Source organism: Calidris pugnax, unplaced genomic scaffold, assembly GCF_001431845.1.
Source record: "Calidris pugnax isolate Ruff unplaced genomic scaffold, ASM143184v1 scaffold315, whole genome shotgun sequence".
Lineage (NCBI taxonomy): Eukaryota > Metazoa > Chordata > Aves > Charadriiformes > Scolopacidae > Calidris > Calidris pugnax.
Window position 1 is genome coordinate 24,379 of NW_015091029.1, and position 13,685 is coordinate 38,063.

General features: G+C 55.1%; 1 long non-coding RNA gene across 1 annotated transcript; it reads left to right on the forward strand.

Moving 5' to 3' along the window:
* Positions 1-7,186: 7,186 nt before the first annotated feature.
* Positions 7,187-9,304, forward strand: LOC106896264. Its single transcript, XR_001413607.1, has 2 exons — positions 7,187-7,251; positions 8,681-9,304. It is a non-coding gene; the product is annotated as an uncharacterized LOC106896264 (long non-coding RNA).
* Positions 9,305-13,685: the final 4,381 nt, after the last annotated feature.

Genomic DNA, 13,685 nt, shown 5'->3' on the forward strand with positions numbered 1-13,685 from the left:
TGGAGTGGCTGTGTGTGTCTCTGTTGTTCTTCCCAATTTAGTGCTGCATTCCCGAGATGAGTCAGAGTCACTGCCAGGCTGTGACAGGCAGTCGATCAAAAACCAAAGAGAGGAGGCTGTTAACCCTTCCCTGGGATCCTGCCACAAGAGAGGTTTGTTGTTAAAGAGAAGATGCTGAGGAGGCAGAGGATCTCAGCGCTTCCATCACCTCCCTCTTCACCAGCACTCCAGGCTCTGGGAACAACTGGAGCAAAAGCCGTGGCCGTTCTCAGTGACAGCCCCCAACCCCTGCCTGTTCCGAGAGTGGGACGCCCCCAACCCACCCCCATTTTGGCCTTGGGGGGGGGAGGGTGTTTCCCCGTTTGGAGGCAGAGCCAGGGGATGCCGCTGGCACGGAGCCCTCAGCCAGGGATGCTGCCCGAGCAGGGGAGGAGGGAAGCAGCTCCCCCCTTCCTTCAGCGGCCTGGGTGAGGGGACGGGGCACCCACAGCTCGTTTGGTGGTGACACACGGCTGGGAAGAAGCGGGGGACACACCAGGAGGTCACAAAGTCCTTTGGTCACCCCGTTTGTCTGGGCAATGTCCCAAGAGCTGGACACCATTTAACAAGGGACTGGAACCACAATCCAGCTGATAAACCCTTCCTCGCTCCAGAAATGGCCCAGGTAAAGAAGAGTAAATATTCATCACAAGTTTTCCCTATGTTGGTCTTGCAGAGGCAGCACGGGAGTGATTGTCACCCTCAAAAAATTAAACCCTGTCTGTTACCCAGGTCTCAACCTTTTCAAAAAACACCTCAGACCCACAATTCTGTTTTCCGGCTGCAGAGGGGGATGGAGAAGGGGAGAGGGAGAGGGAGAGGGAGAGGGGAATCTGAGCAGAGAAAATGAAGGGAGGGAGGTGTCATCATCCAAAGGGGGATGTGGTTTTGGGGACCATCCTGCTTCCACAACCACTCCTCAGAGCGTGAGCAACCCCATCTTTAAGTGCCTGCAGGTGGAAATGGGACCGAAAAGGGACAGAATGGAAAGGGGAGACCCCAACTGGAAGGGGAAAAGCCCCCCCCAGCCATCACGGCACAGGGAGAGGGGACCGGTGCCGAGCAGCCCGGGGAGGGCTGGGGAGAGGCCAAGGTGGCTTCCACGGGCGCAGAAAAGAAAAAGCTTTTCACTTTTAATTTAAGTTACTTTTAATTAAAGCCTGGGTGAGTTAGCAGCAAGAGGAGCTAGAACAGGAACCTCTTCTCTCCCCTGGGATTCTGTGCAGCATCAGCAGAAAGTTCCCAAAGAGGAGGAGTTGAATCTTTTAGAGGAAAAAGCTGTAGAGCTGGGTTGACTCACAGTATTTTCCGCTCTATAAAGTGAACTTTTTTCCACTTTTCTACAGTATAAACAGCTTATATTTTATTTCTCCCTTATTTTGTTCTTTTCTTCCCAGAGTCGTCTCTTATTTGGATGCCAAAGCCCCTCTGGGCACCCAGGGCTGGGGAAACTGAGGCAGGGCAGAGCTGTCGGCAGCTACTTGAGGTTTCGCTGAAGGAGGATTTCAAACCGTTTTTCTCAGCAGTAAAAACAGACATGAGTAGTTTCTTCTGCTCTTCTAGAGGTACCCGCTGCACTTCCTGTGCAGCCAAAATGTGTTTACAAGGGCTGTAGCCAAAAGGCAGAAATTAACCCTTGAAATGCCCCACTGGTGAGCACTGAAGAGAAATGACACACAGCTCTTTGTGACAATCAGCCTCTCCCAGGCTCATTTGTGGGTTTTAACTCTCATTATCATGAAAACACATCTCTCATTAGGCTACCGGTGCTGATTAAAGCCTGTCTTCCCTGATTGAAGCCCGTCTTCCCGCTGATTTGTCCTAAAACCGCCCTTCTCGGTCTGTTCGGGTGCTTTCTTAAGGGGATATTTCTCTGTTCTCTTCTGTTTCTCGTAGACCTCCTGAGGTTTGGTGAATACACGGTTCACTTTGTGCCCTCGAGACACAAATACACACATCTGTAGATGAGCAATCATTAACGCAATCATTATCCCATTAACTGTGGTTGTTCTTAATAATCACGGTTCTCACTTTCCCTCCTTTGGAGCCAGAGGAACTCTTTCGAGGGCAGAAGGGCTCTATGTCTTCTCATTCCTGAAGTGCCACATCTACACGCTTCTTAAATCCCTCCAGGGATGGTGACTCCACCACCTCTCTGGGCAGGCTGTTCCAGGGCCCGACCACTCTCTCAGCAAAGTCATTCTTCCCAATATCTAATCTCAACCTCCCCTGCCCCAACTTCAGACTGTTTCCTCTGGGCCTGTCATTATTCCCTTGGGAGAAGAGGCCAACACCTGCCTCTCTCCACCCTCCTTTCCCCTGAAAGGGTTGTAGAGGGCCATGACGTCTCCCCTCAGCCTCCTCTTCTCCAACTAAACATGCCCAGTTCCCTCAGCCTCTCCTTGTATGGCTTGTTCTCCAGACCCCTCCCCAGCCTGGTGGCTCTCCTCTGGACACGCTCCAGCCCCTCAATGTCCTTCATGTGGTGAGGGGCCCAGAACTGAACACTGAACACTCGAGGTGAGGCCTCACCAGGGCCCAGTACAGAGGCACCATCATTGCCCTACTCCTGCTGGCCACGCAATTCCTGAGGCCGTGCCATTGGCCTCCTTGGCCACCTGGGCCCACTGCTGGCTCCTGTTCAGCCGGCTGTCCACCAACACCCCCAGGTCCTTGTCTTCCAGGCAGCTCTCCAGCCACTCTGCCCCAAGTCTGTAGCGTTGCCTGGGGTTGTTGTGACCAAAATGCAGGACCCGGCACTTGGCCTTATTGAACCTCATCCCGTTGTCCTTGGCCCATTGATCCAGCCTGTCCAGATCCCTCTGTAGAGGGGACTGGAGGGACTTTCCGACCCTCAAGCAGATCAACACTCCCACCTAGTTTGGTGTCATCTGCAAACTTACTGAGGGTGCACTCAATCCCCTTGTCTAGATCATCAATAAAGATATTGAACAAAGGCTGGATATTAGGAAAAATTTTTTCACTGAAAGAGTTCTCAGACACTGGAATGGGCTGCCCAGGGAGGGGGTTGAGGCCCCATCCCTGGAGGTGTTCAAAAGACGGGTTGATGTAGTGCTGGGAGGTATGGTTTAGTGATGGTGATGCTGCTTCTTTGTTGTGCAGGTGTCTATTTTTGTCAGTTAGGTTGACGGTTGGACAAGATGATCTTTGAGGTCCCTTCCAACCTAGAAGATTCTGTGAAAAAGAGGAAGTGAAAACCAGGATAAAGGAAATCTCCCAGTGGTGAGCACTGAAGGTGATTAACAACGCAAGCGTTCTGAGAATCAGCCTCTTTGGGCTCCTTTGTGGGTTTTAAGGACCATCTTCTTTATGACACAGCACTCTTTATGCTACCAGTTGCGAAGCACGAGTCTGGCGAGGCTCCCCACACCCACTGCCCACGCGTGCAGCAACCCTTGCTGGCACTTTTGCCCTCACCCTGGTGCAGGATCTAAGGGGGCTGTCTCAGGTGGAGGACGAGAGACAGGTTGAAGTTACAGGGTGCACCCTGAAGGTGCTGCACCAACCTCTGCCGTTTCTTTGGTAAAACTCTCCTAAATGACTTCCGTTTGTGGGTAAAACTCTCCTGAGTAACTTCCGGGACATTTGGGGATTGCATATCAAGGCTTCACAATAAAGCCGAGTTCACATTCTGGTTTTCATGTGAGCTGCTCTTTGCATGTTGGAATCTCTCTAAAAGAACCCCTTACACAGGACAAGAGGAAACAGGCGCAAACTTCAACATAACATTTCCACCTAAAGATGAGGAGGAACTTCTCTCCTGTTGGGACGTTAGTAATTAGCGACGTGGTTCGGCGGCTGGAAGCCCCAAAGTGCTCAAACGTGCTGAGATTGGGACTGGGGCTGAGGAATCCAGTGTTTTTCCTCTGGGGGTGGTGGGACCCCAGCCCAGGTCGCCCAGAGAGGGGGGAGGACAGGTCACCCCCCTGTACGCCCTGGTGCCCCCCAGAAAGGGGGCTGTGGCCCCTCTGCCCGGCCCGGCCACTGCCGTTCATCTTTGGGGGAGGTTGTGGTGGCAGCGGAGCTGTTTTGTTTTAGAAAACATGATCTAGGAAACTGCCTGTTCCAAGAGCGGGACGCCCCCAACCCACCCCCATTTTGGCCTGGGGGGGGAGGGTGTTTCCCCGGTTGGAGGCAGAGCCAGGGGATGCCGCTGGCACGGAGCCCTCAGCCAGGGATGCTGCCCGAGCAGGGGAGGAGGGAAGCAGCTCCCCCCTTCCTTCAGCGACCTGGGTGAGGGGACGGGGCACCCACAGCTCGTTTGGTGGTGACACACGGCTGGGAAGAAGCGGGTGACACACCAGGAGGTCACAAAGTCCTTTGGTCACCCCGTTTGTCTGGGCAATGTCCCAAGAGCTGGACACCATTTAACAAGGGACTGGAACCACAATCCAGCTGATAAACCCTTCATCGCTCCAGAAATGGCCCAGGTAAAGAAGAGTAAATATTCATCACAAGTTTTCCCTATGTTGGTCTTGTGATTCTGTGACTGATACCGAGCGTAAAACATGGTTCCCTTTCAAAGAGCGTGAGGTAGTTAACGAAGTTGTGTGGTACTTTTGCTAAGTTAAAGCTTTGAAACCCTATGCTGCAAAACGGGACAGAATGGAAAGGGGAGACCCCAACTGTGCCGTTCATCTTTGGGGGAGGTTGTGGTGGCAGCGGAGCTGTTTTGTTTTAGAAAACATGATCTAGGAAACTGCCTGTTCCAAGAGCGGGACGCCCCCAACCCACCCCCATTTTGGCCTGGGGGGGGAGGGTGTTTCCCCGGTTGGAGGCAGAGCCAGGGGATGCCGCTGGCACGGAGCCCTCAGCCAGGGATGCTGCCCGAGCAGGGGAGGAGGGAAGCAGCTCCCCCCTTCCTTCAGCGACCTGGGTGAGGGGACGGGGCACCCACAGCTCGTTTGGTGGTGACACACGGCTGGGAAGAAGCGGGTGACACACCAGGAGGTCACAAAGTCCTTTGGCCACCCTGTTTGTCTGGGCAATGTCCCAAGAGCTGGACACCATTTAACAAGGGACTGGAACCACAATCCAGCTGATAAACCCTTCATCGCTCCAGAAATGGCCCAGGTAAAGAAGAGTAAATATTCATCACAAGTTTTCCCTATGTTGGTCTTGCAGAGGCAGCACGGGAGTGAGCGTCACCCTCAAAAAATTAAACCCTGTCTGTTACCCAGGTCTCAAACTTTTTCAAAAAATACCTCAGACCCACAATTCTTGTTTTTCCTGCTGCAGAGGGGGATGGAAAAGAGAAGAGAATGTGAGCAGAGAAAATGAAGGGAGGTGTCATCATCCAAAGGGGGATGTGGTTTTGGGGACCATCCTGCCTCCAAAACCACTCCTCAGAACACGAGCAACCCCATCTTTAAGTGCCTGCAGGCAGAAATGGGACTGAAAAGGGACAGAATGGAAAGGGGAGACCCCAACTGGAAGGGGAAAAGCCCCCCCCAGGCATCACGGCACAGGGAGAGGGGACCGGTGCTGAGCAGCCCGGGGAGGGCTGGGGAGAGGCCAAGGTGGCTTCCACGGGCACAGAAAAGTAAGAACTTTTCACTCTTGTTTCCCATGTGCCTTAGCAGAGATCCCAGGAGGATCTGCTCCATGACCTTGCCAGGCACAGAGGTGGGACTGACTGGCCTGGAGTTCCCTGGGTCTTCTTTTTTCCCTTTTTTGAGTATCGGGGTTGTGTTCCCCTTTTTCCAGTCAGCGAGAACTTTGCCAGGTTGCCACGATTTCTCAAATATGATGGAAAGTGGCTTAGCAACTTCATCTGCCAGCTCCCTCAGGACCCGTGGATGGATTTCATCAGGTCCCATGGACTTGTGCACCTCCAGGTTCCTTAACAGGTCTCGAACCTGATCTCCTCGTACTGTGGGCAGCTCTTCATTTGCAGAGAGTTTTTGCCTTCCGTGACTTGGGCAGTGTGCTTAGAGCCCTTGCTGGTGAAGACTGAGGCAAGAAAGTCATTCAGTAGCTCAGCCTTCTCCATCTCCTGGGTGGCCAGGTCTCCCGTTTCCTTCTGGAGAGGGCCCACAGCTTCCCTGGTCTTGCCTTTACCCCTGATATATCTATAGAAGCTTTTTTTATTGTTTTTGATGTTCCTGGCAAGATTTAGTTCTGCCTGGGCTTTCGCTTGCCTGCTCTGGTTCCTGGCCACTCGGACAGTTTCTTTCTAGTCTACCCATTCTACCCGTCCCTGCAAATGGTAAATCCCCTTCCCTCCCCAGTGTGGCCCCTGGGGAGCCAGGGCCTGTGGGCTCTGTTGGGGGGCTTTGGGGAGGAATATTAACTGCTTTAGCATAAATAAGTTTTAATTAGAACAATGTTGTGGGTCGCCATGGCCCGAGGCAGGGGAGTTTTCCTGTGGATTTTGGTAGGAAATCCTAAGTGTTAATAACTGTTCGTGGGGGTGTCAGGCAGTAGGAAGGGTTCTACCCAGCAGCACCTCCTCGGGGGGGGGGTCAGGATTTGGGGGGTCCCTGAGAGCCCCCATGGGCAGGAAAACACAGGGGGATGGGGAGGGGCTCCAGCCACCCCTTCTCCCACTATCAGCACCCCACAGGGACTGCCACATCTACAGGCTTCTTAAATCCCTCCAGGGATGGTGACTCCACCACCTCCCTGGGCAGGCTGTTCCAGTGCCCGACCACTCTCTCAGGAAAGTAAAAAAACTGCAGGGAAACCCCCCTGCCCCAGGGTATTGCAGCCCACAAGTTCGCTCTAATCAAAACTTATCTATTTACGCTAAAGCAATTAATATTCCCCCCCCAAGCCCCCCGACAGAGCTCTCAGGTCTCAGCTCCACCAGGGGACCCACGGCCGCACTGGGGAGGGAAAGGGGTTTCTATCGCGGCCAAGGGGGACTCAAAATCACCGGGTTTCCACCCAAAATGTCCCAAAACAGCGTGACTGAGCGTCTGAAATTTTGCTTCGTGGTCTCCGGAAAGGCTCCGGGAACGGTGCCATTTCCACCCAAAACGGCTGCCGGGCAGAACGCAGGTCCTGAGGGGAGTTTGTGCAGCGCTCCGATTGGCTGTGCCCCCCCCCCCACTCATCCTTCTTGAGCGCTGATTGGGCAGAGCGGAGGGCGGGCTGTGGCAGGGTAAAAATAGTCGGTTCCAGACTGAACTTCCCCAGAGTGACGGCGGGTCGGTGTCGGGGGGTGTCTCTGTGCAGCCGGTCGGGCAGGTAAGGCTGGTCCATGGGCGCTGCCGGGGCCCTGCCGCTCGTTTGGGGTCTGTGGGGAAGGGATCCCGTCGGGCTGGGGCTCCCCCGGCGCCCCCGCGTGGCTTGAGGGGGCTAAAACTCACCAATTTTCCACCCAAAGTGGCCTTTTCCAAAGGAAATCCCCGAACCGCCTGACAGAGGATATGACAGTGCGTCACCCCGAGTCGCAGCCTCGCAAATGCCTCCCTAAAAATGATGGAATTTCCCCCCCTAAAACGGCGGCGCTGGGGCCGAGCGGAAGGAGAGGGGAGGGGCAGGTCCTGAGGGGAGTTTGAACGCAGCGCTCTGATTGGCTGTGTCCCGTGCCACTCATCCTCCTTGCGCGCTGATTGGGTGGAGCGGTGGGCGGGCTGTGGCAGGGGTATAAATATCGCCTTCCTCCCTCAGAGCGGCGGCGGGATCGGAGCGGTGGGGTGTCGTGGGTGTCTCGGTGCAGCCCGTGGGGCAGGTAAGGCCGGTTGGTTGGCGCTGCTGGGACCCGGCTGTTCTTTTGGGGTCTGCGGGGGTCTGTGGGGAAGGGATCCCGTCGGGCTGGGGTTCCCCGTGCGCCCCTGCCATTGCCCGCCTCCCTCCCTCCTTCCATCCCTCCGGGGTCGGGTAGGCCTCAGCCGGTGGTGGCCTCCCCCTGCCCGCTATGCCCTGGGTGGGTTTTGGGGTCTGCGGGGTCCGGCTGCGGGGGAGGGGGGGCAGCCCCAACCCCTGTAGGGCCCCGCTGCTGCCCGGAGCTCTGCCTCGGGCTCCCTCGGGCTGCGGTGGGTTCCTGGGAGGGTCTGATCGCAGCGGGGCTTTCCCGGGGGGTGATCCAGCTCCGGGACCGCCCCCCACATGCACTTCCTATTATCTTCGGAGCTTCCTTCTCCTGGGGCCGTTGCAGGAGGAACGGGTTCTGTTCTCCTGGCAGGCCGCTGGCAAGGCCCCACGCAAGGAGCACTGGAGAACAAGTCATACAAGGAGAGGCTGAGGGAACTGGGCACGTTTAGTTTGGAGAAGAGGAGGCTGAGGGGGGACCTCATTGCCCTCTACAACTCCCTGAAAGGAGGGTGTAGAGAGGTGGGGCTTGGCCTCTTCTCCCAAGGGAATAATGACAGGCCCAGAGGAAATGGTCTGAAGTTGGGGCAGGGGAGATTTAGATTAGATATTAGGAAGAATGACTTTGCTGAGAGAGTGGTCGGGCACTGGAACAGCCTGCCCAGGGAGGTGGTGGAGTCACCATCCCTGGAGGGATTTAAGAAGCCTGTAGATGTGGCACTTCAGGAATGAGAAGACATAGAGCCCTTCTGCCCTCGAAAGAGTTCCTCTGGCTCCAAAGGAGGGAAAGTCAGAACCGTGATTATTAACAGCAACCACAGTTAATGGGTTAATGATTGCGTTAATGATTGCTCATCTACAGATGTGTGTATTTGTGTCTCGCCGGGCACAAAGTGAACCGTGTTTTCACCAAACCTCAGGAGGTCTACGAGAAACAGAAGAGAACAGAGAAATATCCCCTTAAGAAAGCACCCGAACAGACCGAGAAAGGCGGTTTTAGGACAAATCAGCGGGAAGACGGGCTTCAATCAGGGAAGACAGGCTTTAATCAGCACCAGAAGCCTAATGAGAGATGTGTTTTCATGATAATGAGAGTTAAAACCCACAAATGAGCCTGGGAGAGGCTGATTGTCACAAAGAGCTGTGAGTCATTTCTCTTCAGTGCTCACCAGTGGGGCATTTCAAGGGTTAATTTCTGCCTTTTGGCTACAGCCCTTGTAAACACATTTTGGCTGCACAGGAAGTGCAGCGGGTACCTCTAGAAGAGCAGAAGAAACTACTCATGTCTGTTTTTACTGCTGAGAAAAACGGTTTGAAATCCTCCTTCAGCGAAACCTCAAGTAGCTGCCGACAGCTCTGCCCTGCCTCAGTTTCCCCAGCCCTGGGTGCCCAGAGGGGCTTTGGCATCCAAATAAGAGACGACTCTGGGAAGAAAAGAACAAAATAAGGGAGAAATAAAATATAAGCTGTTTATACTGTAGAAAAGTGGAAAAAAGTTCACTTTATAGAGCGGAAAATACTGTGAGTCAACCCAGCTCTACAGCTTTTTCCTCTAAAAGATTCAACTCCTCCTCTTTGGGAACTTTCTGCTGATGCTGCACAGAATCGACTCTGGGAAGAAAAGAACAAAATAAGGGAGAAATAAAATATAAGCTGTTTATACTGTAGAAAAGTGGAAAAAAGTTCACTTTATAGAGCGGAAAATACTGTGAGTCAACCCAGCTCTACAGCTTTTTCCTCTAAAAGATTCAACTCCTCCTCTTTGGGAACTTTCTGCTGATGCTGCACAGAATCCCAGGGGAGAGAAGAGGTTCCTGTTCTAGCTCCTCTTGCTGCTAACTCACCCAGGCTTTAATTAAAAGTAACTTAAATTAAAAGTGAAAAGCTTTTTCTTTTCTGCGCCCGTGGAAGCCACCTTGGCCTCTCCCCAGCCCTCCCCGGGCTGCTCGGCACCGGTCCCCTCTCCCTGTGCCGTGATGGCTGGGGGGGGCTTTTCCCCTTCCAGTTGGGGTCTCCCCTTTCCATTCTGTCCCTTTTCGGTCCCATTTCCACCTGCAGGCACTTAAAGATGGGGTTGCTCACGCTCTGAGGAGTGGTTGTGGAAGCAGGATGGTCCCCAAAACCACATCCCCCTTTGGATGATGACCCCTCCCTCCCTTCATTTTCTCTGCTCAGATTCCCCTCTCCCTCTCCCTCTCCCTCTCCCCTTCTCCATCCCCCTCTGCAGCCGGAAAACAGAATTGTGGGTCTGAGGTGTTTTTTGAAAAGGTTGAGACCTGGGTAACAGACAGGGTTTAATTTTTTGAGGGTGACGCTCACTCCCGTGCTGCCTCTGCAAGACCAACATAGGGAGAACTTGTGATGAATATTTACTCTTCTTTACCTGGGCCATTTCTGGAGCGAGGAAGGGTTTATCAGCTGGATTGTGGTTCCAGTCCCTTGTTAAATGGTGTCCAGCTCTTGGGACATTGCCCAGACAAAGGGGGTGACCAAAGGACTTGGTGACCTCCCAGTTTGGCCCTCAGGACAGAAGCTCGGTGCCTGCTCTGCGCTGGCACCACCAAACCCCATCAGGGATGGACGGTGGTGGCCAGGCCAGGCAGAGGGGCCACAGCCCCCTTTTTGGGGGGCGCCAGGGAGGGCAGAGGGGTGACATGTCCTGCCCCTGGGACACCGAGGTGGTTTATCCCAGTCGGCACCACGCAGCCCCTCGGCTCACTGCCCCCAGCTGGGATGGGCGTGAGAATGGGAAGAGGAAGAGGTTTTGTCCCAATTTTTGGTGGCTCCCCCCAGCACACTCACTGGAAGGAGGAGAAGACCAGGCCTTGAGAGCCCCCAAAGTCAAGCCCATCCCAGCTGAGCCCAGGACAGACACCCTGGGGAGAGCCTGGCAAAGCCAAGCTTCACTCCTGCTGGGATGAGGGGAGAAGAGAGGAACCTGCTCAACGCCAGGCAAGGGAGAGGAGAAGGCTCTATCAAGGGAACGTGAGGTTTGGGAAGAAAAAAAAAACAACAAACGATGGAGTTCCAGGTGAATCAGCTGCTAAATCTGGAGAAGACTTGGCTGAATGCCTTTGTGATGGAATTATACAGTGATCAGGACCTTTGGAGATCATCCAGTCCAACTGATCCCAAATCAGGAGCAGATTGGACAGGAATGTGGCCAGGCAGGTTTTGAATATCTTCAGAGAAGGAGACTCCACACCCACTCTGGGCAGCCTCTTCCAGGGCTACCGGCACTCCTGGATGCCCCCCAGGAGACCATTGACCTTCTTGGCCCCGTCCATCCTGCCCTGAGATGTTTCCAAGGATGGGGCCATCTCCACCCCTCTCTGGGCAACCTGGGCCGGGGTCTCACCACCCCCAGAGGAAAAAAACTTTATTGCTCAGACCCAGTCCCAGTCTCCCAAGGGGGGAGCTGCCTCCCTCCTCCCCTGCTCGGGCAGCATCCCTGGCTGAGGGCTCCGTGCCAGCGGCATCCCCTGGCTCTGCCTCCAACCGGGGAAACACCCTCCCCCCCCCAGGCCAAAATGGGGGTGGGTTGGGGGCGTCCCGCTCTCGGAACAGGCAGGGGTTGGGGGCTGTCACTGAGAACGGCCACGGCTTTTGCTCCAGTTGTTCCCGGAGCCTGGAGTGCTGGTGAAGAGGGAGGTGATGGAAGCGCTGAGAGCCTCTGCCTCCTCAGCATCTTCTCTTTAACAACAAACCTCTCTGGTGGCAGGATCCCAGGAAAGGGTTAACAACCTTCCTCTGTTCCTCAGCAACGTCTGCCTTTGGTTTTTGATCTGCTGGTGACAGCCTGGCTGTAACTGTGACTTATCTCGGGAACCTGCAGCACTAAGTTCAGAAGAACAACAGAGACACACACAGACACTTCCTGTGTTATTTTAACCTCACTTTTCCTGCTGCAGTTTCCTAGATCATGCTTTCTAACATGAAACAGCTCCGCCCTGCCACAACCTCCCCCAAAGATGAACGGCGGTGGCCGGGCCGGGCAGAGGGGCCACAGCCCCCTTTCTGGGGGGCACCAGGGCGGACAGAGGGGTGACCTGTCCTCCCCCCTCTCTGGGCGACCTGGGCCGGGGTCCCACCACCCCCAGAGGAAAAACACTGGATTCCTCAGCCCCAGTCCCAATCTCAGCACTTTTGAGCACTCTGGGGCTTCCAGCCGCCAAACCACATCACTAATTACTAACTCCCGCCCCACTAATTAGTAGTGGCGGCTGAACCTGGCAAAGAATTGCTCTTTTCACCACCTCACCTCCCCCCTCGCCCCCCCAGTCCACATCTCTATTTCTGGTTACCTGTTCCTGTGCAGGTTCTACCAACTTGTGGTGGATATTTGAGAAGGAGGTGGTTCTGGTTTTCTGGGCCAGAAAAATGCCTTCTCGTTCATGGGCAACCCTGACCATTTTGGGCTTTGCCCAGCCCTTGGCCGAGCTCTTCCGGGGGTGGGTGGGTTCTCTTCCAAGCAGCGTTCCCATTGGCTGTCTCACCCTCCACTCTTCCTTCTTGTACGCTCATTGGCCGGCTCCTGGCGGGGCTTTATAAACAGCGAGTTCCTCAGCGTAGAGCGTGGAAGGAGCGAGTTTGTGCGTGGGTGCAGGTAGGGAGCGTCCCCAAATACCCCTTGCCTTTTCGTCCCCAAATACCCCTTGCCTTTTCGTCCCCAAATACCCCTTGCCTTTTCGTCCCCAAATACCCCTTGCCTTATACCTGCCTGTGTCACCTGGCTGCCTTTCCTGTGGAAGATGGCCCTGCTGCCAGCAGACACACTCTGATGACTAATGTTCTGTGCTATCTCTCATCACACCAATAAGAGCAGCAGTGGAGAACCTGAATTCAATCCAGGCTTGAAGCAGGCAAGATCTTGCTTGTCTTGAGCAAAGTGATTTCCCTTTCTAGGGTGCCATGGAGGAGAAGAAGGGGTTCTGCTCCAGTGATGGGAGCATAGAGGTGCCCCTGAGTCTCCCTGAGGGAGGACATTCACTCCACCCAGGGGTGCCTGGTGCTACAGGCAGAAGGATGCACAGAGGAGTCCTGGGTGAGTGCAGGGTCCCCCTGTGGCCTGTGGGGAGGGGGCAGTGTGGGTGGGAGCAGAGCTGTGTCAGAGCAGGACCAGGAGCACTGGGTGGGCTGGTCTTACGTTTCTCCTGGTGCCCTGTCCCCTTTTCCCCTTTCCGGCCGCTGTCGTGGGGCAGGTAAGGCCGGTTGTTGGGCGCTGCAGGGGCCTGGCTGCTCTTTTGGGGGCTGTGGGGGTCTGTGGGGAAGGGATCCCGTTGGGCTGGGGCTCCCCGTGCGCCCCCGCCATTGCCCGCCTCCCTCCCTTCCTCCTTCCATCCCTCTGGGGTCGGGTAGGCCTCAGCCGGTGGTGGCCTCCCCCTGCCCGCTGTGCCCTGGGTGGGTTTTGGGGTCTGCAGGGGAGGGGGGGCAGCCCCAACCCCTGTAGGGCCCCGCTGCTGCCCGGAGCTCTGCCTCGGGCTGCGATGGGTTCCTGGGAGGGTCTGATCCCACCATGGGAAGTCATCGTGCCTCTGTACTGGGCTTTGGTGAGGCCTCACCTCGAGTGCTGTGTTCAGTTCTGAGCCCCTCACCACATGAAGGACATTGAGCTGCTGGAGCGTGTCCAGAGGAGAGCCACCAGGCTGGGGAGGGGTCTGGAGAACAAGTCCTATGAGGAGAGGCTGAGGGAACTGGGCATGTTTAGTTTGGAGAAGAGGAGGCTGAGGGGGGACCTCATTGCCCTCTACAACTCCCTGAAAGGAGGGTGTAGAGAGGTGGGGCTTGGCCTCTTCTCCCAAGGGAATAATGACAGGAGCAGAGGAAATGGTCTGAAGTTGCGGCAGGGGAGGTTTAGATTAGATATT